General features: G+C 46.2%; 1 protein-coding gene and 1 non-coding gene across 2 annotated transcripts in view; one reads left to right on the top strand and one right to left on the bottom strand.

Annotated features, from left to right (window-relative positions):
* The window catches only part of BSN (bassoon presynaptic cytomatrix protein), a 229720-nt gene that overhangs the window by 125946 nt on the left and 76491 nt on the right, over positions 1-27283 (top strand). The gene's annotated exons all lie outside the window — the stretch shown is intronic.
* Positions 25536-25673, bottom strand: LOC114807216. The gene has a single exon (XR_003755268.1). It is a non-coding gene; the product is annotated as a small nucleolar RNA SNORA7 (small nucleolar RNA).

The raw sequence follows: 27283 nt of genomic DNA, 5'->3' as shown, positions 1-27283 counted from the left end.
GCTGCTGTCACTGAGCACTGATTTGCCACTTGTCTCTCAGTGGTGTCCACTTTGGGGTGTCCACGAGTTCATTGCTCCCTCCACATCAAGGGAATGGGTATGCTCCAAGCATGGAAAGGAGAAAAGCCTCCTCCGTCCCATCCCTGGCTAGACATTCCCCAGAGGTCACTGGCCGTGCCGGCAGAGCCAGCTGCAGACAGCAAGCAAGGTAAGTGATTAGTTCAGGGCCGCGTGCAGAGGCAGCGTGGCTTAGTGGAAAGAACCCAGGCCTGGGAGTCATGAGGTTGTGGGTTCTAATCCTGGCTCTGCCACTTATCAGCTGTGTGACTTTGGGCAAGTCACTTCACTTCTCTCTGCCTCAGTTACCTTATCTGTAAAATGGGGATGAAGACCGTGAGCCCCACTTGGGATAACCTGATTACCTTCTATCTACACCCCTGCGCTTAGAACAGTGCGTGGCAGAGTAAGCGCTTAACAAATACCATAATTATTATTATTATTGTTATGCAGAAGAGCTTTCCGTGTGCCTCCCGACACACTCAAGATGGCCTCCGGGCATGCACAAGAGTCCCTTTTGCCCCTCTGACACTGTGTATGCCTGGTGGCCAGTTTTGTTTCATTTATAGGCCATCCTCCCTACCCCTTTATCCTGCCAATATTCCCCAAAATAAAAACACCCACCGCAAGATCTGTTGGGTTTTCCATCTTTTGTTGTTGTTTATGCAGCTTGGCAAGGTTGGAAGGTTAAGTGGCAAGGAGCAGACAGTGGAAGAAAGCGATAGTTCTTAGGAGGTGGAAAGTGACAGTGAGCGACGAGGGAAGCAGGGGCGCGGGGAGCCGGATTTAGAGGTGGGAGGGGGGTTCCGACCCTGTCTATCGGCCTCATCCTGATTCCTGAGCACCCAGGGCCCACCAGCTCCAGACCCTGCGGGAGTCCACGGCTGCTCTGAGTGCCAGGGAGTGCTCCGGGAAGGACCCAGAGACGATAGGGATGGGCCGAAGTTACCCAGTGCCTTGGAGTAAGTAATCAGCTGCCCTGATGGCAAAGGAGGCTGTGCTGCCCCAATCAATCAATCAGTGGTATTTACTGAGCCCTTATGTAATGATGATGATAGTCATAATTAAGTTTAAGCACTTACTTTGTGCCAAGCACTGTTCTAAGCTCTAGGGTAGATACAAGTTAATCAGGTTGGTTAATCCCTATTTTACAGATAAGCTAACTGAGACCCAGAGAAGTGAATTGACTAGCCCGAGGTCACACAGCAGACAAGTGGCAGAGTCGGGAGTAAAACCCGGGCCCTTCCGACTCCCAGGTCCATGCTCTATGCACTAATCCACGCTGCTTCCCCGTGCTACTGTGTGCAGAGCACTGTACTAAGTGCTTGGGAGAGCACGATATAACAGATTTAGTAGACGTTCCCTGCCCACAAGAAGCTTACAGTCTAGAGGAGGAGACAGAAATTAAAATAATTAAAATAATTAAAATCATGTACAGATAGGTACATAAGCGCTGAGGGGTCGAGGGTGCGGCGATTAAAAGGTACAACTCCAGGGGCGAGGGAGACCCAACCGGGGAATGAGGGAAGACCTCTTGGAGGAAATGGGATTTTAATAAGGCTTAGAAGGTGGGGACAGTGATGGTCTGATGGATATGAAGGGGTGGGAGTTCCAGGCCAGAGGCAGGATGTGGGCAAGGGGTCAGTGGCGAGACAGACGAGAATGAAGTTCAGTGAATATGTTGGCATCGGAGGAGCAAAGCGTGCAGGCTGGGTTGTAGAAGAAGATCAGCTAGGTAAGATGGGAGGTGGCAAGGTGATTGAATGCCCTAAAGCCAATTATAAGGAGTTTCTCTTTGCAGAGGTAGATGGGCAACCACTGAGGTTCTTGGGGAGTGGGAACATGGACTGAATGGTTTTTTTCACAGAAATGATCAGTGCAGATGAGCGAAGTATAGATTGGAGAGAGGAGAGACAGGAGGCAGGGAGGTAAGCGAGAAGGCTGATGCAGTAGTCAAGGCGGGATAGGATAAGTGTTTGGATCAGTGGAGTAGCAGTTTGGATGGAGAGGAAAGGGCAGATTTTAGTGATGTTGTGAAGGTAGAACCGACGGGATTTGTGACAGATTGAATATGTGGGTTGAATGACAGAGATGAGTGGAGGATAATGCCAAGATTACCATCCTAGTGGAATTAGTGGAATTTCTAAGTGGAATTTCCTGCTTTCTGGGAGTAGGGTGGCTAGTGCCCTTCCTCTGGGCCAGCTGTGGCGGCGAATCGACCCAGCTCCCCGGCAGCAGCATCACCACACCCCCCATTCCCTGGAACTGGCACCTTCCCTGCCCTCTCAGTGCCCAGTAGGTGACCAGGTGCTGCCCAGGATGGAGCGCGTGGCCCGGGTTAACTCAGGGACTCCACAAACCGCCCCCCGTTTGCCGGGCGGGCAGTGCAGTGTGAAACCATCATACGATGTAGAGTGCCTGGCACCGTGGCTCAGTGGAAAGAGCCCGGGTTTGGGAGTCAGAGGTCATGGGTTCGAATCCCCACTCTGCCACTTGTCAGCTGTGTGACTGTGGGCAAGTCACTTCACTTCTCTGTGCCTCAGTTACCTCATCTGGAAAATGGGGATTAACTGTGAGCCTCACGTGGGACAACCTGATTACCCTGTAGCTACCCCAGCGCTTAGAACAGTGCTCTGCACATAGTAAGCGCTTAACAAATACCAACATTATCATAGTAAGCGCTTAACAAATAACATAATCATTATTATTATTATTATTATTGTTCAGGACATCATCAGTAGCGGCATGGCGTAGTGGATAGAGCACAGGCCTGGGAGTCAGAAGGTCATGGGTTCTAATGTCGACTCCACCACTCGTCTGCTGGGTGACCTTGGGCAGGTCACTTTCCTTCTCTGTGCCTCAGTTACCTCACCTGTAAAATGGGGGTTGAGACTGTAAGCCCCACGTGGGACAGGGACTGTGTCCCACCTGATTTGCTTGTATCCACCCCAGCGCTTAGTACAGTGCCTGGCACAGAGTAAGAGCTTAACAAATACCACTATTATTATTATTATCACCAGGTCCCACGTGGTGGATGGCAACTTTGAGCCAGCCATAGTTTCTACAGATTCAGTTGTGTGACTGTGAACTCATTTGCATCCCATTAGGCAGGGTGATCCTGAAATGTTGGGCCCCTCCCTTTCATCATCCTTTCACCACCGCGCTTATGTCGTCTCCCCCTTCCTATCACCCCTTTTGCTGCTGTTACCTTTAATTCATTCATTCAGTAGTATTTATTGAGCGCCTACTATGTGCAGAGCACTGTACTAAACGCTTGGAATGGACAATTCGGCAAGAGATAGAGACAATCCCTGCCCAATGACGGGCGCACAGTCTAATCATGATTCCACTCCCTTTTCTCTCTCTCTCTCTCTCTCTCTCCCAACCTCCAGATCGCTGCCAGATCCTGATATTTAGGCAGGGCTCAAAACAGAATATAAATTTGCTAATTGCCAGGCAACTACAAGAAAAAGCCATCGTGGTTTTGTTAGGAATCGGTAACAAAGACCTCCCTTCCCTCCTTTATGCTTCTGCTGCCGAGTGGAAAGAGCTGGATGTTCTGGGCGGAAGGTTGGGAGGGTTGGCGGTCGAGGGACTTCCTCTGCGGAGGCAGCGTCGGCCCTGACCCTGAAGATACAGTTGTTGAAAGCAGTATCCCCCAAAATAAGTACATGCTGAGGCATCACCAGTGCCCCCGAGGAGTGACGAGACGGTACACAGTGGTTCTTGGGTCCTATCGTTGCTGCTGACTCCAGCTACTCAGAGGTGTATTTTTAGGCTTAAAATATGATAAAGGTGAACTTCTCTGGGCACTCATTTTCTCTTGGTCCTGGAATTTCTCCATTTTCATTTTTTCATTTAACTGGGTTTTACTCAACGATTATCTTGGGAAATGTTTGGAGCCCAGATTTGACCCCGGGGAAGGGAATCGGGGATAGGCGTTAATGAGCTCCACCGCTTGTCTGCCGCGTGACCTTGGGTAAGTTACTTAACTTCTCGGTGCCTCAATTACCTCATCTGTAAAATGGAGATTAAGACTGTGAGCCCCATTTGGGACATGGACTGTACCTAATCTGATTAGCCTCTATCTACCACAGCACCCACTCGGTTCAGTGCCTGGCACGTAGTAAGCGCTTAACAAAAACTGTAAAAAAAAAAAAGCAGAAACTCTGGGTAGTTTCCTTAGATAGGAGCCTGTCCTGAGAGGCTTGTGAGACGGGAAGGATGGCGGTGCTGTCTACAGTGATGGGAAAGTCAGGTGGAGGACAAAGTTCAGGTGTACAAATAGTGCAGAAGCCGTGTGGCTCAGTGGAAAGAGCACGGGCTTGAGAGTCAGAGGATGTGGGTTCTAATTCCGGCTCCGCCACTTCTCAGCTGTGTAACTTTGGGCAAGCCACTTGACTTCTCTGTGCCTCAGTTACCTCATCTATAAAATGGAGGTTAAGAGTGTGAACCCCACGCGGGGCAATCTGATTACCCTGTATCTACCCCAGCGCTTAGAACAGTGCTCGGCACATAGTAAGCGCTTAATACCAACATTATTATGATTATTATTATTACTGTGTGTCGAGCACTGTACTGAACGCTTGGGAATAAGGGAAATAAAATGCTCATCCATCCCACCCTAGCTCCTCAGGCCGGGGATGACCAGTTCGTCCTCTCCTCCTGCCAACTAGCCTGCCAAAGGACCGCTTTCAAAACCACAGACAGAAAAAGGCCTGGACACTCCTGGAAGCATTAAGGAAAAAAAACAAAACTGGAGTCCACTGGCCATAAGCCTTAATCCCTCAGATCATTCGGCCAGGTTGGCACTCTCACATTATTTGTGTTTTTGTGTCCTTTGTCATTTTATATTACTTGTTTTTGTACATTGACTCTTTCTATGAATATTGCATCCCCTTTTTTAATCAGTCAATGGTATTTGAGTGCTTCCTATATTTTGAACTCCTTGAGACAGGGGCACTGTCTTATTTGAATTCAGTGAACTTCCCTAGCTTTGAGGGTAGAGTTCTGCTTTTTGTAGGCACTTGATTAAAAATTGGTTGACAGATTGGTGAAGCTCCACAAGAGGATTGCTCTGCTTTTAAAAATAAAAATGATAATAATTGCGGAATTTGGTAAGTGCTTATTATGTCCCAAGCACTGTATTAAGTGCTGGGATAGGTGCTGGGGTAGGCTGGAACACAGCCCCTGTACTACCTGGGAGCTGACAGTCTAACGGGGAGAGAGTGTAGACATTTTATCCCCATTTTCCAGATGAAGAAACCGAGGCAGAGAGAAATTCAGTGACTTGCCCAAGGTCACACAGCAGGCAAATAGGACACCGACTAAGGAGGCTTTCCATGATTGAGCCCCATCCAGATGCTTTGCTAGCAGCCATTTTCCCTTCATCATTTCCCTTTGCTTCTAAAGAAAACAGACTTTTGAAAACGTTGGCTCCCCCTCATCTGACGAGCAACATTTTCATAATCACAGGACTCTTTGAGGAAATGTTGTTGAGGCATCGAGAAAATAAAAAGCCAGGAAAATGTTGATTCTTTTTTTTGAAGCTTTCTTCTTTTTTACCTTAAGGGCATGATCCTGGTCTTAAGAGCTCCTTTCAGGAGTCTGATCCTCTAAAAAAAAGTTTGTCTCCCCTTCTTTGTCCCCAGATACCATTATTCAAATCTTTCCTAATATCACTTGTTTTCTTTTGAATTGAGTAACCCATTTGCCTTGCAAGTCCTGATGATGCTCTCGAATGGATTTAAGAGTATTTCTGGGCCTCACCAGCTCATTTTGTTCTTACTTTGATCCTCAAGGAGAATTCCCGTTCTCTCAAGGGTGTCCTCCATCTGAGCTAATATCCATTGAAGGGGTTTGGTTGGTTTTCTTATTCTCTAGAAAAAAGCGGATATCTCAGCCAAGTGTTTTTTGCCTCTGGGTACCATTGTTTTTTAATGGTATTTGTTAAGTGCTTCCTATGTGGCAGGCACTGTTCTAAGCGCTGGGGTAGGTACAAGGGAATCCGTTTGGACACACATGTCCCATATGAGGCTCATCGTCTTCATCCCTGTTTTACAGATGAAGTAACTGAGGCACAGAGAAGTTAAATGACTTGCCCAAGATCACACAGCAGACCCATGGCAGAGCTGGGACTAACAATAATAATAATGTTGGTATTTGTTAAGTGCATACTGTGTGCCAAGCACTGTTCTAAGCGCTGGGGTAGGTACAAGGTAATCAGGTTGTCCCACGTGGGACTCACAGTCTTCATCCCCATTTTACAGATGAGGTAACTGAGGCACGGAGAAGGTAAGTGACTTGGCCACGGTCACACAACTGACAAGCGGCGGAGCCGGGATTAGAACCCATGACCTCTGACTCCCAAGCCCGTGCTCTTTCCACTAAGGCACGCTGCTTCCCCAGGTCCTTCCGACTCCCACACCCGTGCTCTATTCACAAGGCCATGCTGCTTCAGTCGGTCAGTCAATCATATTTATTGAGCACTTACCACGTGCAGAGCACTGTACTAAGTGCTCCTGAGTACGTTCAAGTATCTCGAGTTCTTCAAGTTGGGTTCCCAACCCCTCACTGCTATGAAGATTCTCATCTGCTTCAGTGGGGCTGCCAGAGTTTTCCTGCTCCCTGTAATAATAATCATAATGTTAATAATAACTGTGGTATTTGTTAAGCTCCTACTGTGTGTCAAGCACTCTATTAAGTGCTGGGGTAGATACATGATAATCAGGTCCCACATAGAGCTCAGGTATTGAGGGAGAACAGGTATAATAATAATGATAATAATGATGGCATTTTGTTAAGCGCTTATTTTGTGCCAAGCACTGTTCTAAGCACTGGGGTAGCTACAATAATAATTATGGTATTTGTTAAGTATTTACTATGTGCAAAGCACAGTTCTAAGCTCTGGGGTTGATACAAGGTAATCAGATTGTCCCACGTGGGGCTCACAATCTTAATCCCCATTTTACAGATGAGGTAACTGAGGCCCAGAGAAGTGAAGTGACTTGCCCAAAGTCACACAGCTGACAAGTGGCGGAGCTGGGATTAGAACCCACGACCTCTGACTCCCAAGCCCGGGCTCTTTCCACTGAGCCACGCTGCTTCACTGAGGTATTGAAATTCCGTTACGCAGAAGAGAGAACTGAGGCACAGGGAAGTTAAGCGACTTGCCCAAAGTCACAAAGCAGGTTCATCGTGGAGCTGGGATGAGAACCCAGATCCTCTGACTCCCAGGCCTTTCCACCAGGTCATGCCGCTTCTCATCCCCGTATCCCTGCGGGGACGTAGATACTGGTGGCCGCCCTGGCTGTTTCCTTTTCCGCCACTCTCACACATGCCACTTCGCGACTAGGATTCCGCCACACTGGCAGATTGGCTACCTGGTTGGCACAGGGGTCAAATATCACAGCACCACTCACCACCTGACCGGGACTCTTGACTGTAAGCTCACTGTGGGCAGGGAACGTGTCTACCAACTCTATTATTGTATTCTCCCAAGCTCTTAGTTGCAGTACTCTGCTCACAGTAAATACCCCTGTTGGATTGATTTATTGACTCTCATGTCCAGTCCTCTTTGGGCAGCATTTCTGGCCTGAAGGACCCTCACCAAAGGATCTCCTGGGTTTGATGGACCACATTTCTGGGACCCAGAACTGCATCATTATTGAGCAGACAGAGGCACAGATTGCTGCCCTTCCCTGACTTTAAGGTGTTCTAGCAAACGTCTCGGTTGGAAAGGAGAGATTCGAGAGCGGGAGCCTCGCAGTGCAGGAAGTAGCTGCAGCTTCCTGCCGTTTCCCCAGTGGGTCATTGCTTCTTATGAATGTGAGGGCATAATTGAGTCACCTATGCCTTTTAACCTACAGAAATAAGGGGAAATGAGACACCAGCCTCATTTGGATATTCGGGTTTGGTGCGGGTCTCCAGCAGAGTCGAGAGATATTGGAGTGATGAACCTAGAGCACAAAATGTTAGTCTTTTGAACAGTGGCCGGCCCGACCTTCGGTGCCACCGTCGCATTTGTACGATTACCTGCAGTACAGATACTGCTTCACAGAAAATGTTAATCGAGTCTTTTGGAAATGATTTCCTTCCTTACAGAACCAAAAATTAAAGCTTTCAAGGCTGGAAAATTGGTGGATGATCAGATAGGATACCTTGACAATAAAGTCTGTAATCCATCGTAGTTGGAACCGAAGGGATTTAGTTCTGGGAAGACTTGATGAAGAAAGGATTCAGCGGAGTAAGCAATTGACCAAGGGACCTAAAAAAGAGCCAGAGAAACAGATTATCTGGAGTCGGGCAGCCCTGGTGGAGGGCTGCTTTCTGGAAGATTCTTTTAGGATTCATCTGGATAACGGCAAATAGACACGGGGCTGCCTACGTAAGGACTGAACCTCTGTTTTATGGAGGCGGCACTGTCACCCCGAGGAAATGTGGAGCCTGGCTGCCCTCGTCCCTGAGCTGGATGGGCTGGAACTGGCCCCTGGGCTTGCAGCCCCGGTCCGAGACCAACTGAGGTACAATGGCTGTCGTCCCACAAAACTGGAAATGCCCCCTGCCAAACTGGAAATGGTCAGGAACTCATTTCCCCAAGGTCACGTGAGGGGGGTTCAAGCAGCCAGTAGGGTAACCTCACGTATTCCCCCGAAGCAAACCTCTGGCCACTTCTGCTTTGACCCAGTGGTTCGGCAACGGCACGACTCCGCGGCCGGACGTGGAGATCAGTTGGGTGAATCAGAGGGGTTCCAAGCCCATCTGGGCTTAGCAGTGTTGTAGCCGGCAGAATCCATGAACTGTCTTGACCCTGAGCAGGACTCTAGCCGGGTGGGGGGGGCTTGCCTTTTCTGCTTTGGGAACTGTCCCAAATGTTCCTGGAACGATTCTTCCTGTGAGACGAGAAGGCTCTTCATTATTGTTCTCAGTCGTGTGAAATTCATTCATTCAGTCGTATTTATTGAGCGCTTACTGTGTGAAATCACAGAATCCTAGTGTTGGAAGAAACAGTGACCGGTCATCTGGTCCAGCTCCTGCCTCCCAGACCCTCCAGCAGTTCTTCCGGGGTAGAGACTCTTACAACGTCTCCTCATAGTCTGTTCTAATGTGGGTTTTTTATGGTATTTGTTAAGCACGTACTATCTGCCAGGCACTGTGCTAAGCGCCGAGAAAGATACGAGATAATCAGGTCGGACACAGTCCATGTCCCACATGGGACTCACGGCTTTAATCCCCATTTTACAGATGAGGTAAATGAGGCACAGAGAAGTTAAGTGACTTGTCCAAGGTGACACGGCAGACACACAGCGGAGCCGGTATTAGAACTCAGGTCCTCTGACTCCTAGTCTCGTGCTCTTTCCTCTTGGTCATGCTGCTTCTCATTCTGATAGTCAAGTTGTTCTTCCTCTAGTCCAAACACAATCTCTCCTGCTTAATTTAAATTCATTTCCTTTTGCCCTTTTTTCCCTGTAGAGCTGAAGAACGACTGGCAAGCCTCCTTCCCCCCCAAATATTTCCTAAGCTTTAAGAGCATTTTTAAGTCACCCTTTAGCCTTCTCTTGACTAAATGATCGCAGTCCCTTGAACTTTTCCTTTTGCAACCTATTTTCCACCCCTTTAATCATTTTTATCATTCTTCTCTGGGCCCTCTCCAGTTTCTCTACATTCTTTTTTAAGTGTGGTGGTCAAAACGGAGCACAGTACTCTAATTAAAGTCTGACCAGTGCAGAGTGGAGCAGAAAGATTATTTCCTTATTTCCTGACCCTTGCACGTCATATTCTTGGGATACATTCCCATACAAGGTTGCATTTTTTTCATAATGACCCTACCCCATTGACTCATCTTCTGATTCCACTAAGCCACCCTGCTTCCCTAAGGGTGTGAGCCTCATATGTTGGACGGGGATTGTGTTCAACCTGATTAATTTGTATCTACCCCAGTGCTTAGAACAGTGCTTGGCACATAGTAGGCACTTAAGTGCTGTAATAATAATAATTATTATTATTATTATTCCTGATTGATGATGGAGGGCTGGGTTTAGCCAGCGTCGCCCTTCCTGTGTTTATGTAGTATGTTTTTCATCCCTGAGTGCTCCACTTTGGACTTATCCTGTTGAGTTTCAGATTTCCCTTTTGTTTTAGGTCATTTTGAAGTTTTTTTTGCTTTCAGGGTGCTGGCAATCCTACCCAATGCCCACTTCAGGAGCACATTTTGAGAAGCAGTATAGCCTAATGGAAAGAGCACGAGCCTGGGAGTCAGAGAGGTTGTGGGTTCTAATCGCAGCTCCACCACCTGACTTCTGAGTGACCCTGGGCAAGTAAATAAAGTTCTCTGTGCCACAGTTACCTCATCTGTAAAATTAGGATTAACTGTGAGTCCTATGTGGGTCATAGACCGTGTCCAACCTGATTATCTTGTATCTACCCCAGCACTTAGAACAGTGCTTGACACATAGTAAGAGCTTAACAAATGCCATTGCAAAAGGAGCGTGCTCTCGATTCCACGTTATCGATAAAGATAGTGAATGGCACTAATTCCAGGACCCTCTCTTATGGGATAACCCACTGTGGTTCTCCATCTAGTATTTATTGTGCTCCTACCGTGGGCAGAGCACTAAACTCCCACGTTCCCTGCCCACAACAAGCTTACAAGTCTAGAGGAGGTCAAGACATGAACGTGGCTTTCCCTTCCCAGTCTGCACCAGTGTCCCTCACCAGGTGGGTGCTACTCCACTGGGGTTTGTTCAGACCCCTTTCATTCCTTCAGGTGGGGAAGAGTCCAGGGCCCCCTAACTAGAGCATCTCGTTAGCTCCTCGTGGGCAGGGAACATGTCACTTCCTTGTTCTATACTTTTCAAGTGCTTTGTACTATTAAACTCCAGTGGTACTACAAATCCATTTTAAGATGAATCAATTGATCAGTCAGTGGTATTTATTGAGCACTTTTTTGGTGCAGAGCACTCTATTAAACATTTGGGAGAGTACAATACAGTGGGTAGACACGATCCTTGCCCTTAAGGAGCCTACAGCCTATTGAGTATATCATCCAAACGAACTTTTCCACCTGTCATTTTGTACCTCCCAGAAAGTGAGTTGATTATTTTTTTTTCCAAAATGGGCAGCAAATTGGGACCCAGGCATCACTCTAAGCCTTGCATCTAAATAAGGCTTGGTCGTCACTTTTTAGAAAGGAACAAGGAATATTAAGCTTGTGACTATTACTGTTGATGGATCCCCATAATTTGCATCGACCAAGGGTATTTATTAACTGTTGATTTGGGTCCTCAAATCAATCTCTGGAAACTAGTAAAATTGCTTGACCTCCCTCTAGTCTCTGAAATGGTCTCCAGATTGGGAAAAAATTGATGGGTTTTGATTACTGCTCTCTAGCTTTCAGTTTCCACCTGGGTCTAAATTAAAATTCTCCTTTCCTAATATACTATCTGCTAGTAGCAGAAATGAACATAAAACCTCTTTTAAAAAATATACCCAATCGGTCTTCTCTCTTGGAGTTCTGTATTTACTCATCATCGTCAGATATTTATAGAATGCCCTCAGAAGCAGCCTGAGGAGCACTGTGGCCTAGTGGAGACGACACGGGCCAGGGGGTCAGAAGGACCAGAGTCCTGATCCCAGCTCTGCCACTTGTCTGCTGAGTGACTTGGGTGAGTCACTTCATTTCTCCGTGCCTCAGTTACTACTTCTATAAAATGAGGATTAAGACTGTGAGCCCCATGTTGGGCGTGGACTGTGTCCAACCTGATTAGCTTGTAATTACCCCAGTGCGGTACCTAGCACATAGTAAGTGTTTAACAGATACCATAAAATTGAAAAAGAAAACCAGCAAGGTCCTAATCATAAGAAGAATTGCGTAAAGAGTTTACTATGTGCCACGCTCCAGACTAACTACTGGTGTAAATATTAAATAATCAGGTCAGTCACTGTCCCTGCCCCTCATGGGGCTCTCAGTCTCAGTAAAGGGGAAAACAGGTATCGAATCCCTATTTTTCAAAAGAGGAAACCGAGGCCCAGAGAAGTGAAATGAAATGTCTCCCAGACCTGAGCTCTTTTCATTAGGCCACACTGCAGCTCCTGTAGCGTAGGTCTTGCACTACACTCATTCATTCCTTCATTCAATCGTATTTATTGAGCGCTTACTGTGTGCAGAGCACTGTACTAAGCGCTTGGGAAAGTACAATACAGCAGCAAAGAGTGACAGTCCCTGCCTCTAATGAGCTCACAATCTGGGGGTGGGGGGAACAGACATCAATACAAATAAACAGACATCAATATAAATGAATAAAATTACAGATATATACATGTAATGATGATGATGACATTTAAGTGCTTACTAAGTGCAAAGCACTGTTCTAAACGCTGGGGTAGATACAAAGTAATCAGGGTGCTCCAAGTAGGACTCACAGACTTCATCCCCATTTTACAGATGAGGGAACTGAGACCCAGAGAAGTTAAGTGACTTGGCCAAAGTCACACAGCCGACATAAGTGCTGTGGGGCCGGGGGGGGGGGGGTGTGCTAATAATAATAATAATGGCATTTGTTAAGTGCTTACTAAGTACAAAGCACTGTTCTAAACGCTGGGGTAGATACAAAGTAATCAGGGTGTTCCAAGTAGGACTCACAGACTTCATCCCCATTTTACAGATGAGGTTACTGAGGCCCAGAGAAGTTAAGTGACTTGCCCAAAGTCACACAGCTGACAAGTGGTGGAGCAAGGATTAGAACCCATGACCTCTGACTCCCAAGCCCGGGCTCTTTCCACTGAGCCATGCTGCTTCTCAGCACTACACTCTGAACAAAATATAGAGAAGAGACACTCCCTGCTTCTGAGAAATTCATCTGAATCAAAGACAAGATGGATAAATCCCCAGGAGGTCAGGGGAACGGTGAGAGGGAGGCAATTTCCTCGAAGCAGGGCAGCATCCCTACCAGCCACACTCATGGCTACCAACAGGAGCTGGTGGGAGAATTTTAGAAGCAGGTTTGAAAGATGGATCAAAAATGTCAGAAGCAGACAAGGGAGAGGGGAAGGAACCCTGGTTATGGGGTCAGTGCGTGGGGGAATTGTCAAGTTGCCCCATAGGAAAACAATAAAACAGGCTTTTTAGTCATATTCAAATCCTCTAAACTGTTAGCTCATTGTGGACAGGTAATGTGTCTACCAATTCTGTTATCTCGTGCCCTCCCAAGTGCGTAGTACAATGCTCTGCACACAGTAAGTGTTCAATAAATACTATTGATTGATTGTGATAGCTCCAGAATGTCCCAAGAGGCTAGGGGGGCCTTAAAGAATTTACAGTTTAGCCTCTACATCCCAAATAAGCACAGTCCCAACATGAGAGCCCAACGAGTGGTCTTTGCTGGAGAATGCAAGCAATTCTTCATGTACAATACATCACTGCATCATCAGCTCCCCTGGCTCTCCAGGAAAGGAGTGGTTATATATTGGCAGGGGCAGATCAGTGCTGGGAGCTGTTACACCTGTTTCTGTATTGGGCTTTCTCATTGCCCTAAGTGAGTAAAGAAACCTGGAGAAACGGGTTCATTAAAGATCCGTAACCCAAAGTGCAGTTTTTCCCTTGAAGAGCCCATCCTATTTCTACTCATTCATTCATTCATTCAATCATATTTATTGAGCGCTTACTGTGTGCAGAGCACCGTACTGAGCACTTGGAAAGTACATTAGAGCCATAGAGAGAGACAACCTTTCCCCACAACGGGCTTACAGTCTACGGGGCGGGGGGAAAGGCAGACATCAGTACATGTAAATGGGAATCAACATAAATAGAATTATAGATATATACATATATACATAAGTGCTGGGGGAGGGGGAAGAGCAAAGGGAGCGAGTCAGGGTGACGCAGAAGGGAGTGGGAGCTGAGGAAAAATGGGGCTTAGTCTGGGAAGGCCTCTTGGAGGAGGTGTGCCTTTAGCAGGGCTTTGAAGGGGATAGAATGATTGGCAGATTTGAAGAGGGAGGGCGTTCCATGCCGGAGGTAGGACGTGGGTGAGGCGGGCGAGATCGAAGCACAGTGAGAAGGCTAGACCAGAGGAGCGGAGTGTGCGGACTGGAATATAGAAGGAGTGAAGAGAGGTGTGAGGTAGGAAGGGGCAAGGTGATGGAGAGCTTTAAAGCCAATAGGGAGGGGTTTTTGTTTGATACGGAGGTGGATAGGCAACCCCTGGAGATTTTCGAAGAGGGGTGTGACATGCCCTGAGCGTTTCTGTAGAAAAATAATCTGGGCAGCAGAGTGAAGTATGGACTGGAGTGGGGAGAGGTGGGAGGGTGGGAGGTCAGAAAGAAGGCTGATGCAGTAATCCAGGTGGGATAAGATGAGCGATCGTACTAACGTGGTAGTGGTTTGGATGGAGAGGAAAGGGCGGATCTTGGCGCTGTTGTGAAGGTGAGACCGACAGGCTTTGGTGACGGATTGGGTATGTGGGTTGAATGAGAGAGTGGAGTCAAGGTTACGGGCTTGTGAGACGGGAAGGATGGTTGTGCCATCTTCGGTGATGGAAAAGTTGGGGAGAGGACAGGGTTTGGGAGGAAAGATAAGGAGCTCTGTTTTGGACATGTTGAGTTTGAGGTGGCAGGAGGACATCGAAGTAGAGCTGCCCTGAAGGAGATGAGAACCCAGAGAAGGGGAGAGAGAACAGGGGAGGAGATGTAGTTTTGGGGATCATCCTCATAGACATGGTAGTTGAAGCCATGGGAGCGAATGAGTTCTCCAAGTTCTCCACTCACGACTGTGGGGCAAGTTGAAGGGGGTGGGAGCCTGTTTTTTTGTTAAGTCGAGGAACCCCTGATGGGCTGTGAACCAAGAGGGGAGCCTGCCTGAACCTATTCTGATCTCAAGTGTTTCCTCTTTGGAAAATGAAATGGAAGGTAAATCAGCTTATTTTCCCTTTTTATTTTTCATTTTGAATATTCAAAGTAGTAAAATCCCATTAACCTCATGCTATGGGGAGCCAGTCCAGTGGGTGGTTAAAAATTCTAAAAGAAGAGAGAATGGGAACCTGTTGCTCTTAATCTTGGTGTTGCCAATTAGGCTAGGTGAGCTGCCTTCAACCTGCTGAGTTGGAGTGCTAATTACTGGCTACTGATTGGAGCCCCCTCCTTTGGGAATAGTCTGTATAGAGTGGTGGATATAAAAAGAATAAGAAAAGCATGAGGAAAAATCAATGTGGTGGAAAAAGCAGGGAGGGGGAGCCAGGAGACCTGGGTTCTAATCCCAGCTTTTCCTCCTGCCTGCGGTGTGACCTTGGCCAAGCCTTTTGACCTCTCCGCTTCAGTTTTCTCATCTGCTCTCCCTGTTTTCTAAGAGTATGAGCCCCATTTGGGACAGTGACTGTGTCCAATCTGGTCATTTTTGATCTACCCTAGTGCTTATCACGTAGTAATCATTTAATGAATATTATCATTACAGTTAATATTATTATTAAGATTGTCTTTGCTGTCATACTAATTCACGGAGAAATCCACAGTCCTGAAATCATTCATTTTCCATCTTTTTTTTATGGTATTTGTTAAGCGCTTACTAAGCACTGGGGTAGATACAGTACGTGTCCCTCATGGGACCCTCAGTCTTAATCCCCATTTTACAGATGAAGTGAGTGAAGTCCAGAGAAGTTAGGTAATTTGCCCCAAGTCACACAGCAGATAAGTGGCAGATCTAGGATTCGAGTCCAGGTCCTCGAACACTCAGGCCCATACTCTTTCCAGTAGACCACGCTGCTCCTCTAATGTCTTTAACTTTTGATTTGGAATATGTCTACAGTGCAACTTTAATGTGAGAGTTTTGGTTTTGTAGACTAAACAAAAAAGAAAATCGCTATGGAAAGACACCTTTCGGTCATTCAGGTAACAAATTTAGAATATTTGTTTTGTATTAGACTCCCATACCCAATTATTCCCCCACCCTCAGGTCTCTAACCAATTGAATCACACACACACACACAAACATACACACTCACACTTAAACAAACACACTCCTTCACTCACTCACACTCTTTCTCTCTTAGAAAGGGGATGGGAGAAAAGGAGACTAGCCCTGTGATTAAAAGATAAAAGCCTCCAATATTCAAAGTTATTAGCTTTGAAAGTGGCAACGGGGAGTTCAGGGAGGTCTGAGTAGAAGAAATGAGTTGAAAAATGCTGTTAAAATGTCCCAGTTGACCTGAAGAAGGTTTCTGAGTAATTGCCAGGGGCATCCAACTCGTGTTATTAATTGCTAGAACTTGTTTCCCTGCTCATACATTGGTAGATTACATTTCTGGAAAGGACTCTGGTCATTTGTGGTAGATTATTTCTCTTCCTCGGGTTTCCTCTTGTTTTAACTTTACATATTTTGACCCTTGTCAAAGGTCAAATAACACCACTCTGAAAAGGGCTCAATCTTAGTTAATATCAATCAGGCAGAACAGACCCTGCAGGAGTTTGCATTTTAAGCTATGTGGGCAGGGAACTACCAACTCTGTTATAGTGTACTCTCCCATGTGCTTAGGACAGTGCTCTGCACACAGTACGCGCTCCACAAATATGATTGATTTATTAATGTTTTCATGCTTAATAAGAACAAAACTGCATATCAGCAGTGGAAGGTACAGGGACCCAGCTGAAACTTTTCTTGATGATGCCTTTGCCTTCTAAGAAAAGCAGCATTCCAAAGTGCCCCAGATCACTGGTCTTTTTCAGTTTCAGAAGGGAAAAACTGTCCTTTCCCATTTCAGGATTGACTTTTTTCTAATATTTCCCTGGAATGGGATCAAATATAATTGTACAGGGAGCCTAGTTCTGACTTCTTTCAGCAAATTATGCTTAAAGGGCCCTGCGGCAAAGAGGGGTCAAGTCGTAGTGGATCGAACCCAGGCCTGAGAGTCAGAAGGTTTTGAGTTCTAATTCTGGCTCTACCACATGTCTGCTGTGTGACCTTGGGCAGTCACTTCTCTGTGACTTAGTTACCTCATCTGTGAAACGGAGATTGAGACTGTGAGCCCCACATAGGAGAGGGACTGTGTCCAACTCGATTTGCCTGTATCCACCCCAGTGCTTAGTACAGTGCCTGGCACATAGTAGGCGCTTAACAAATACCATCATTGTTGTTGCTTTTGTTTAGGGGACTATTCCATTTCTCCAGTCTCTTGCTCTCTACCTTGTTTAATATTTGAAAGCCTAGGTGAATCCTTAAATACACTATGTGGTCCTATTTACTCCTGCTGTCTTGATGGAGACAGGACCAAAAGAAGGACGGGGTATTTTTAGAGAACCCAGACTCTCACTCACCAGTTAGAAATTCAGAACTGGAATTGGGGCCCACTCATTTGTTTTGACCTTCTCTGTACTAAGTCCCACGCATCCCTTATAAAAAAAATTCGAGGATTCTTCCATCAACGCTGAGACTTCTGTTCTTAAAAAAGGTCTGCTGAGAAAAGCATGAGAGGAAGAGCTGGTTTTAGAACTTAACTCCCAAGTCTGCCATGTTGCTTCTCCAACCATTGCCAGCACCTTCTCTCTTTGATGTCTGCTCCGTGCCCTCGGCAGTCCGCAAATAGTCTTGCTCTCACCATCTCACGGACTGCCTCAGTGACTCCCTCTCTCTTTGGAGCCCAGAGCCAAGCTACTTTATAACCATTCCCATGGCTTCAACTACCAAATCTACCTCACCAGTCCTGTGCGTGGATTTCCTGTTGGCACCTCAAGCTTAACTTGTCCAAAACTGAACTACTCATCTTCCCTTTCAAATCCTCTCCTTTCCCATCAAAGTTGATAACTTCACCGTCCTCCCCATCTCTTAAGCCTGCAGGCTTGACATTATCCCTGATTCCTCCCCATATTCAATCTGTTGGCAACTCCTGCCAGTTTTTCTTCCACAATATTTCCAGAATCTTCCTCTTTCTCTCCAACCAACGGCTACCACACCGGTCCAGGCCCTTGTCGCGTCCCAGGCTTGATTACTGCATCATCATCCTCACTGCCTTCAGCCTCTCCCCATCCCAGTACATACTTAATCAGCTGCTCAGATCATTTTTCCAACACACTGTTCTGGACACATCTTCCCATTCCTCAGAAAACTTCAAATGATTTTGCATTCCTCTCTACATCCAGCAGAAACTCCCACCCATCGGCTTCAAGGCATCCTGGCTTCAAGGTACCTCAGCAGCTCTCTCCCTCCTACTTAGCCACTCCCTTGGCCCTCTACACTCCAGTTCACATTCTTCATTTCTCTCAAGATAACCTACTCATTGTGCCTCCTTCTCATCTCTCCCCCCACCAACCTCTTGTTCATGCCCTCTCCCCTGTCTGGAACTGTCCAAGACAGGATTCCTCATCTTTCCCCCTAAACCCACTCCTCCCCCTAACTTTCTGATCTCAGTCGACAACACCACCATTTTCCCTGTCCCACAAGTCGCTCTGAACAGCTCTTTGGAGATGGTGACAAACTGAAGGCTGTGACTTGGCCGTCTTCACTTCTTGGGTCCCTTTCCTGGACTTCTTTCTACCTTTGCTTCTACCCTCTCCACCTTTAAGTTCTTTTGCAGTGTGGGAGAGGAAAGTATGTCTTCAGCGGGAGGATAAGGTAGGGTTGAGAAGTCACAAGATAAAAACGTTCGAGGGCCATTGGTCAGCATCGTCATTGGCCATTGCAGAGAAATAGAGGAAGTCTGTGTGAGTGGTAACGCCCACACTACTGCATCACTGATGGATTTTGGTCTGGCTATGACTCCACAAGGTTTTTTATCTGGAATCCTAAAGTAGCACAACCGTTGTAGGGCTGCAGTAGATTTGGGTGAAAGACCATTTGGCCTGCTTAAAATCAGTGACAGAATAAGACGTGGAGTGACTGGGCTGTTGACCAGGGTCTGTGATCCTCAGGAGGGCCACAACATGGCCTAGTGGAAAGAGCAAGGTACCGGGAGTCAGAGGACCTGGGTTCCAATCCAGACTCCACCACGTGTCTTCTATATGACCTTGGGCAAGTCACTTCACTTCTCCGTGCCTCAGTTACCTCCTCTGTAAAATGAGGATTAAGACCGTGAGCCCCACATGGGACATGGTCTGCATCCAACCTGATTATCTCATATCTACCCCAGTGCTTAGTACAGTGCATGGCACATAGTAAGTTCTTAACAAGTACCATTCAAAACAAAACACCTTTGGACCTCCGAAAGAATCCCCATCTCTCTCATTGTCTTTTCCTATAGCTCTGTATTCCAATGGCCCATCAAGAAACTTTTCCAAGCTTGGATAAAACCTCCAATAACTAAAGGATTCCAATTTGGATTTGAAACATCTCGATCTTTTGGATCTGTTTCCAAGTGCCATTTGTTTTCTGAGTAGTTCTACGGCATTCTGACCCATACACAATGGTATTCAAATAAAGCAGATGTTTACATAGGACAAACCGAGCCTTAGTGGAGGATTTGGAGCGCCCATGGGTATATGGAGTCCATCTGGTCTCACTTAGTTCCAGGATTGGTTTCATGTACAATATTGAAGCTTTGTCATCCCCTGATCCTTTGGATTGAAAGCAAAGAGACCAAACACACAAATGTCCTTCCTAGTCATCTGTCAATATGTGAACAAAGATCTCTTTCATTAATAATAACTGGACAAATGATACCCAGTCAGCGTTCAGAGATAATGATACTAACTAATAATTAGGGTACTTGTTAAGGGCTTACTATGTGTCGAGCACTGTTCTAAGCACTGGGGGAGAGACAAGTTAATCAGGTTGGACACAGGCCCTATCCCACACGGGGCTCGCAGTCTAAGTAGAAGAGAGTAGGTTTTAATCTGTAAAATGGGGATTAAGACTGTGAGCCTCATGTGGGACATGGACTGTGTCCAACCTGATTAACTTGTATTGCTTAGAACAGTGCCTGGCACCCAGTAAAGCTCTTAACAAATACCAAAATAATAATCATAATAATAATAAAAAGGATGGCACTGCCGCTGATGAAATTTACCCAATAACACAGGTGTGGCTGACAGGGCTACTGCAGTACCGGCATTCCCATCCTCACCAAATGGTCCACCCCGGGACTGGAAAGCCACCTTCCCCACTGACCGCAATACCACCCTAGAATTAAGGTAGCAGAATTGGATGTGGCATACACTCTGTCAGTGCTTTCATTTTGTCTGGCTTAGAAGGGTAGCAGGGTAATATGGGAAATCTGAAGGGGCTGGTAAAACCCAAGATGAACAGCTCCTTAGGACCACAAAATCAAGGGCAGCTCACGAAAACACTGTAGTCCAAGGGGCACTGGCTTCGTTGGCAAAGCCAGAGAATGTCCTTGTTGCTTTTTATCGGCACCAGAATTCTAAAATGGCTCCTCTTAACTCCTTTTCAATATTCTTGGGTGTTCCAAATGAGCTGTCTAGTATAGAGTCATATTTTTCTCCCCCTTTTTTTTTTTTTTTTGCTAAAATGTAGTCATTGGTTTTGAATGCTGAATGAATGAAGAAATTTTACCAAGTCAGTTTTATACAGAATGGATTGTCTTTTATTCTTTGGTTTAATATTATGCACAGCTGAAAAAGACTGATAGCAAAGCACAACCATTTTAAAGCTCATTCTCATCTTTTTAAATGTTGGCTGAGCAATTTAGAACATTTCAAGTTCTCTACTTTAGGGCCATTTGAAGTTTGGTCCTGGTGAAAATCGAAAAAAAATGCTCGTTTTCCCCCTGCACTTACTCTTTACGTAAGCCAGCAAATTACAATTTCATTCTTTAAAGAATGCCCCGGTACAGGCACGTAGACATAGAAACTGAAAGCTGAGGCAAGGGGATGATTCTGAGATCTGTTAAAAAAAAAAAAAAAAAAGCAAAAAGGAAAAAAAACAGGAATGAGACAGCTGCAAATAAAAAAATGGCCCCCTTTCTGGACCGAAAGAGAGACAGTGGGGTCTGGGCACCCAAATATCTGACAGTTTTTATCACATTGCTACTCATCTTACCGCCACAGGATATTTTGATTGATTTGTTTGGATTGATCGGATATTCTGTATTCTGAGGAACTAGAGGGATTTTTTTTCAGGCATTAAGCTTTAGATTAATCATTATAGCATTTTGCTGTCATCACTGGGTGACAAAAAAATTTTCCAATCATGCAGGCTCTTCTCTTCCCAGACTCCTCTTGGGCATTACCAAAACAACGAGGCTTATTAAAAGCCAGTTTGGGAAATGAAAGGACAAAGTGGAGCCGGCCGAATTGCTATTTCGCAAAGTGACATTGTCGTCCAAAATGTTTGGTTAACTAAAGTTCTGCCTGTTTCTCGTTCCTGAATGAAAATGAATAGCTGAGTATAAAACCCTTGAATTTTGGAAAGCATTTTTCTGGGCTCCTGCCCAGCTCATGTGAGCCAAGACAAAGCCAAGCCACCCACAAGCACATGTACGCATAGGAACACTAATGGGTTGTGTATGTCCCACAGTAACTCCACAGGTTTCTTGGAAACACAGTCCGTGTGTGCTGGTGAGTCCATTTAACAGTTTATGAAGTAACAGGCTTCCAGCTGTCACATTATTTATGCAGTTGTTTCCTTTATTAAAATTCTGATTTTTAAAAAAATCTGAAGCTCAACTCTCCAGGCTAATGCCCGATCTTGCCTAATTTCACCTAAAAGCTTTTAATTATAGCAGCAGCAGATGAAGCTTCTTGCATGCTGTTTTACACTTGAAGGTGAATAAATGAGTGATGATAATAACAATGTTTCATTCAATCATATTTATTGAGCACTTCCTGGGTGCAGAGCACTGTACTAAGCACTTGGGAGAGTACGCTATAAGAACAAACAGAAATATTCCTGCCCGCAACGAGTTCACAGTCTATTGTGGTATTTGTTAAGCACTTACTATGCGCCAACAAATGTACTAAGAGCTGGGGTAGATTCATTCAGTCATTCAACCGCATTTATTGAGCACTTAGCGTGTGCAGAGCATTGTACTAGATACAAGGTACAGGCAGTTCCCAGCCCACATGAGACTCACAGTCTAAGTCAGAGGGAGAAGAGGTATCAAATCTCCATTTTACAGATGACGAAACTGAGCCACAGAGAAGCTAAGTGGCTTGCCCAAAGTCACACAGCAGGCAAGCAGCAGAGCCAGGATTAGAACCCTGGTCCTCTGACTACTAGACCCATGATCTTTCCATTAGGCCACGCTGCTGCGTCTCCCCCAGTATTCTTTTAAGTTCTTCCTGGATTATAATAATAATAATAATTGTGGTATTCGATAAGCACTTAGTATGTGTCAGACACTGTACTGAACACTGGGGTGGATACAAGTAAATCGGGATGGACACAGAGTCTGTCCCACGTGGGGCTCGTGGGCTCAATCCCCATTTTACAGATGAGGTAACTGAGGCACAGAGAAGTGAAGTGACTTTCCCATGGTCACACAGCAGGTAGGGGTGGAGCCGGGATTAGAACCCATGATCTTCTCTCTCCCAAACCAGTGCTCTGTCCACTATGCCTTCTGGATTATCTTTCAGGAATTGAAATGGGTGCCTAATATGTTCAGTGACCCTCCTGAATTGGTGGCACTTTGATACTCACCCCAGCCTCACAGCACTTATGTATATATCCTTACACTCTAGGCTGGAGAAGTAGAAGGAAAACCTGGAGAGAACCGTATGGGTGAAACCACATTTGATAGCATGATCAGGAAAGTGGAAAACTCGTCTAGTGGAAAACACAGGCCTGGGAGTTAAAGGACCTGGGTTCTAATCCTGGCTCTGCCACTTGTCTCTCTGTGACCTCGAGCCAGTCACTTAACTTCTCTGTGCCTCAGTTTTGTCATCTGCAAAATAGGGATTAAATCCTATTCCCTCCTACTTAGACTGTGAGCCCCATGTGGGACAGACTCTGTGTCCAACCTGAATGTCTTGCATCTACTCCAGCGCTTAGTAGGGTACTTGGCACCTAGTAAGCACTTAACAAATATTGTCAGTATTATTATTATTATCAGGAGGAAAGAGTGGCCCACAGTGTCACGGGCTGCCGAAAGGTCAAGGAGGACCAAGATGGAGTAGAAACCACTAGATTTGGTGAAGAAGACGTCATTGCTGATTTTGGGGAGTGAGGGCAGTCTCAGCGGAAGGGGGTGGGAACCAGATTTAAATGAGTCAAAAAGGACATTGGAAGAGAGGAAGCGGAGGCAGCAGATACATACAACTCGTTCCAGGAATTTGGACACAAATGGGACCGGGGAAATGGGGAAATAGCTGGAAGGTATAGCGGTATTGAGAGGAGGCTTTTTAAGTGTAGGGGAGACTTGAGCATGCAGTGAGAAAGAAGTCTTCAGATGTAGTTCTAAATGATACTCCCCTGGAGGATGAATAAGGTCATTTGTTATAAGCTTGAGCTTTTGGCTGTCTCTCTCAGTAGGGTCTCTTTACAGCAGAAGAGGTTGGCAGTGATAAGGCAGTGGCGTCCCTAGGGTAATATAATTGCTGGACTAGGGTTCCACTCTAGAGGTGGGGATAGGGAAGGAACAATCAGGAATAGCAGGAAAATGATGCTCTGAAAGGAGTCAGAAGCAGTGGGGTGTGAATCGTGGGAATGTCTGCTTCTACTCCTAGTCTGCTTCCCAAGCTCTCCTCTACCTCGTAGGAGATGCCAATTATAACGAATCTTGTGCTCCTCTCCCTCCCCCTGTCCCTTCAGAGACGGCTCTGAAAGTGCATTCTCAGTGAACTGTAAGCTCCTCTGAGGACGGGTATCCCATTTCCGCAGACACTAAGCAGACACCAGTGGGAACTGTCCTCCCTCCACCCGCTCTTCCTCTTCCCTGCTCTCCTTGAAGGTTGGTCTAATATCAATGCCAGATGAGCCCTGTGAGTACCAGACTAGACTCCCTCACCCTGGTACTATTCTGGACTAGAGTAGACCTTCCCATTCTGCCTATACCTTCTTTCCAATGATAATAATGTTTATTGTTCTACTGTACATTTATTGTTGTATTGTACTCTTCTAAGTGCTTAGTACAGTCCTCTGCACACAGTAAGCGCTCAATAAATATGATTGAATGAATAATAATAATAATGTGTAGCATTTAAGTGCCTGCTATGTGTCAAGCATTGTTCTGCGCACTGGAGTAGATACAAGCTAATCAGGTTGGACCCAGTCCTTGTCCCCCAAGGGGCTCACAGTCTCAGTAGAATGGAGAAGAGGTATTGAATCCCCATTTTGCAGAATAGGTCACTGAGACACAGAGAAGTTATGTGACTTGTCCAACGTCACACAGCAGGCGAGTGGCGGAGCTGGGATTAGAACCCAGGTCCTCTGATTCCCTGGCCTGTGCTTTCTTCCACTAGGCAACAATACTCCTCCAGCCCTCCTTGGGATGAATCTGAACCATTAATCCAGCCTTTTGGAGAGGGAGCTGGAGAGCGGAGGTGGCGAGCTGCTGCCGGGCATTTGCCTACAGTATTTGGTGTCTTTGGTGGGAACTATTAGACTTTAAGCCCGTCAAACGGCAGGGACTGTCTCTATCTGTTGCCGACTTGTTCATCCCAAGCGCTTAGTACAGTGCTCTGCACATAGTAAGCGCTCAATAAATACTATTGAATGAATGAATGAATGAATGAACTATATAACCTGTTTGTTTTTTTACCGTGCCCAGTTCACTGCTATAGTTCAATAAACCAAAGTCATGACAAATGTGAAGGACTCTGAAGAAGAAGGACTATTTCCCACCAAAACAGAAAAGAAATTAGCACAAATCCAAGGGCCCTAAAGAAATGGAACCACACCGACTCTCTTTCTCTCCCTTTTGTGTCCGATTATCTTGACGTTCTATCCCCGAGAAGGAATTCTGAGTGGATTCATTCCAGGCAGATGGTTGTTCTGGGGAGGGGGAGGGAGGTTGCTGAGTGTGGGTGGAGTTAAGTCAAGAGAGCCCCAAGATTTTTGGAACCGTTCAGAAAGTCTGGACTTCGGGGGTAGTACCGAATAAATCATCTGGGAGTCCTAAAAGACCCCTGAACAGTGTCAGCTTTAGGCAAAAGTCAATTGCACGTCACATTATATTTAGCCCTCGCAGCCCTGACAGTGGAGGGAGGGAGAGAAAGGGACCTGCTCAGAATATTTGGAGTCCAAAGTAGTATTTTGGAGTTCAGATGCTTAGAGGCCAAGCAAGTGTTACTAGGATTTTGTATTAGAAGCATCATGGCTTAGTGGATAGAGCACTATAATAATAATAATAATGGTGCCGAGCACTGTTTTAAGCGCTGGAGTCTTAAGATGTCGAGTCATTTCCAACCTTTAGTGACTCCGTGGACACATCTCTCCCAGAACGCCCCATCTCCATCTGCAATTGTTCCGGTAGTATATACAGAGAGTTTTCTTGGTAAAAAATACGGAAGTGGTTTACCATAGCCTCCCTCCGCGCCGTAAACCTAAGTCTCCATCCTTGACTCTCTCCCATGCTGCTGCTGCCCAGCTCAGGTGAGTTTCGACTTATAGCAGATTGCCTTCCACTCGCTAGCCACCTTCAAAGCTAGGAATGGAACGGGCGGGCCTCTGCTCGACTCTCCCTCCTGTAGCCGAGACTGGTGGAGTACTGGAAACCCTCCAGGTGCCACCCTGAGAGGGTCAGGCGCTGGTTCATCCCTGTCCCGCTTGGGGCTCACACTCTTAATCCCCATTTTAAAGATGAGGGAACTGAGGCCCAGAGAAGTTAAGTGACTTTCCCAAGGTCACACAGCAGACATGTGGCAGAGCCAGAATTAAAACCCAGCTTCTTCTGACTCCCAGGCCTGTGCTCTATCCACTAAGCCACTCTGCTTCTAATACAAATCCTAGTACCACTTGCTTGGACTCTAAGCATCTGAGCTCAAGTAGAGGCTGGGCTATTTCAGGAGAGCTGAAGGATGTGGTGTCACCTTACTTTAAATGCCTGCTTCATTTGTCCTTACGGCCAGCAAGGATCCTGAACGTGGAATAGAGAAAAAGGCAGTCTGCGTTTTGAAATACAGCAACGGTATAATCTAAAGCAGGTGGAGAATTCCTCCTCTTCACTTATTCTGAGGTAAATAATAATAATAATAATGTTGGTATTTGTTAAGCGCTTACTATGTGCAGAGCACCGTTCTAAGCGCTGGAGCAGATACAGGGTAATCAGGTTGTCCCACGTGAGGCTCACAGTTAATCCCCTTTTTACAGATGAGGTAACTGAGGCACAGAGAAGTTAAGTGACTTGCCCACAGTCACCCAGCTGACAAGTGGCAGAGTTGGGTCGAACCCATGACCTCTGACTCCGAAGCCCAGGCTCTTTCCACTGAGCCATGCTGCTTCCCAAGAGAAGCTTCCCTTGCTTCCCTTGCTTCCCAAGGTAAACCCCAAGAGAACACTAGACAGTCCAAGGATGGCCTTCAAAATGGTGCAGAAGAAATCAATCGAGCAGTAATATGGTAGTATTTATTGAGCACTACCTGTGTGAGGAGCACTGGACTAACATTTGGGAGCATACGATCCGGTGGAATTGATAGACACGAGCGCTGCTCACAAGGAGCTTACAGTCTAGAGGAAGCAGCATGGCTGAATGAAAAGAGTACAGGCCTGGTAGTCAAAGGACCTGGGTTCTAATCCCGGCTCCTCCTCTCGCCTGCAGTGTGCCCTCGGCCAAATCACGTAACTTCTCTGTGCTTCAGTTCCCTCATCTGCAAAATGGGGATTCAGTACTTGTTCTTCCTCCTACTTAGACAATGAGCCCTATGTGGGATCTGATTATCTTGTATCTACCTCAGCACTTAGTACAGTGCTCTGCACATAGTAAGCGCTCAATAAATACTATTGAATGAATTTATTCAAACATCTACTGTGTGCAAAGCAATGTACCAAACACTGGGGAAGAATACAATTCAGGAAGAACAAGACACAGTCCCTGACCCTCGGGGCGTCATACACAATCTGAAGCGGGGGCTGGGAGGTTGGCGATTAGCAAGCGAGGAAAAGGGTGAAGACGCAGACCCCAAAAGGTCAGAACCCAAGGACATCGCTAAACACAGTAGGACCCCCAGAACACTGCTACTGAAGGAGCCAGGGTTTTTTGGGGGATGGGTGTTTTTTTTTTTAATGGTAAGAGCGAAGAGCCCTTCACATTTGTCATTACTTCGGTTTATTGAGCTACCACAGTGTGCTGGGCACAGTATAAAACAGACAGGAAATATAGTTCCCACCGAATACTGTAGGCAAATGTCCTAG

The sequence above is a fragment of the Ornithorhynchus anatinus genome, chromosome X1, assembly GCF_004115215.2.
Source record: "Ornithorhynchus anatinus isolate Pmale09 chromosome X1, mOrnAna1.pri.v4, whole genome shotgun sequence".
NCBI classification, from domain to species: Eukaryota; Metazoa; Chordata; class Mammalia; order Monotremata; family Ornithorhynchidae; genus Ornithorhynchus; species Ornithorhynchus anatinus.
The sequence above is the reverse complement of the archived record's forward strand: the minus strand, read 5'-3'. Positions and strand labels throughout refer to the sequence as shown.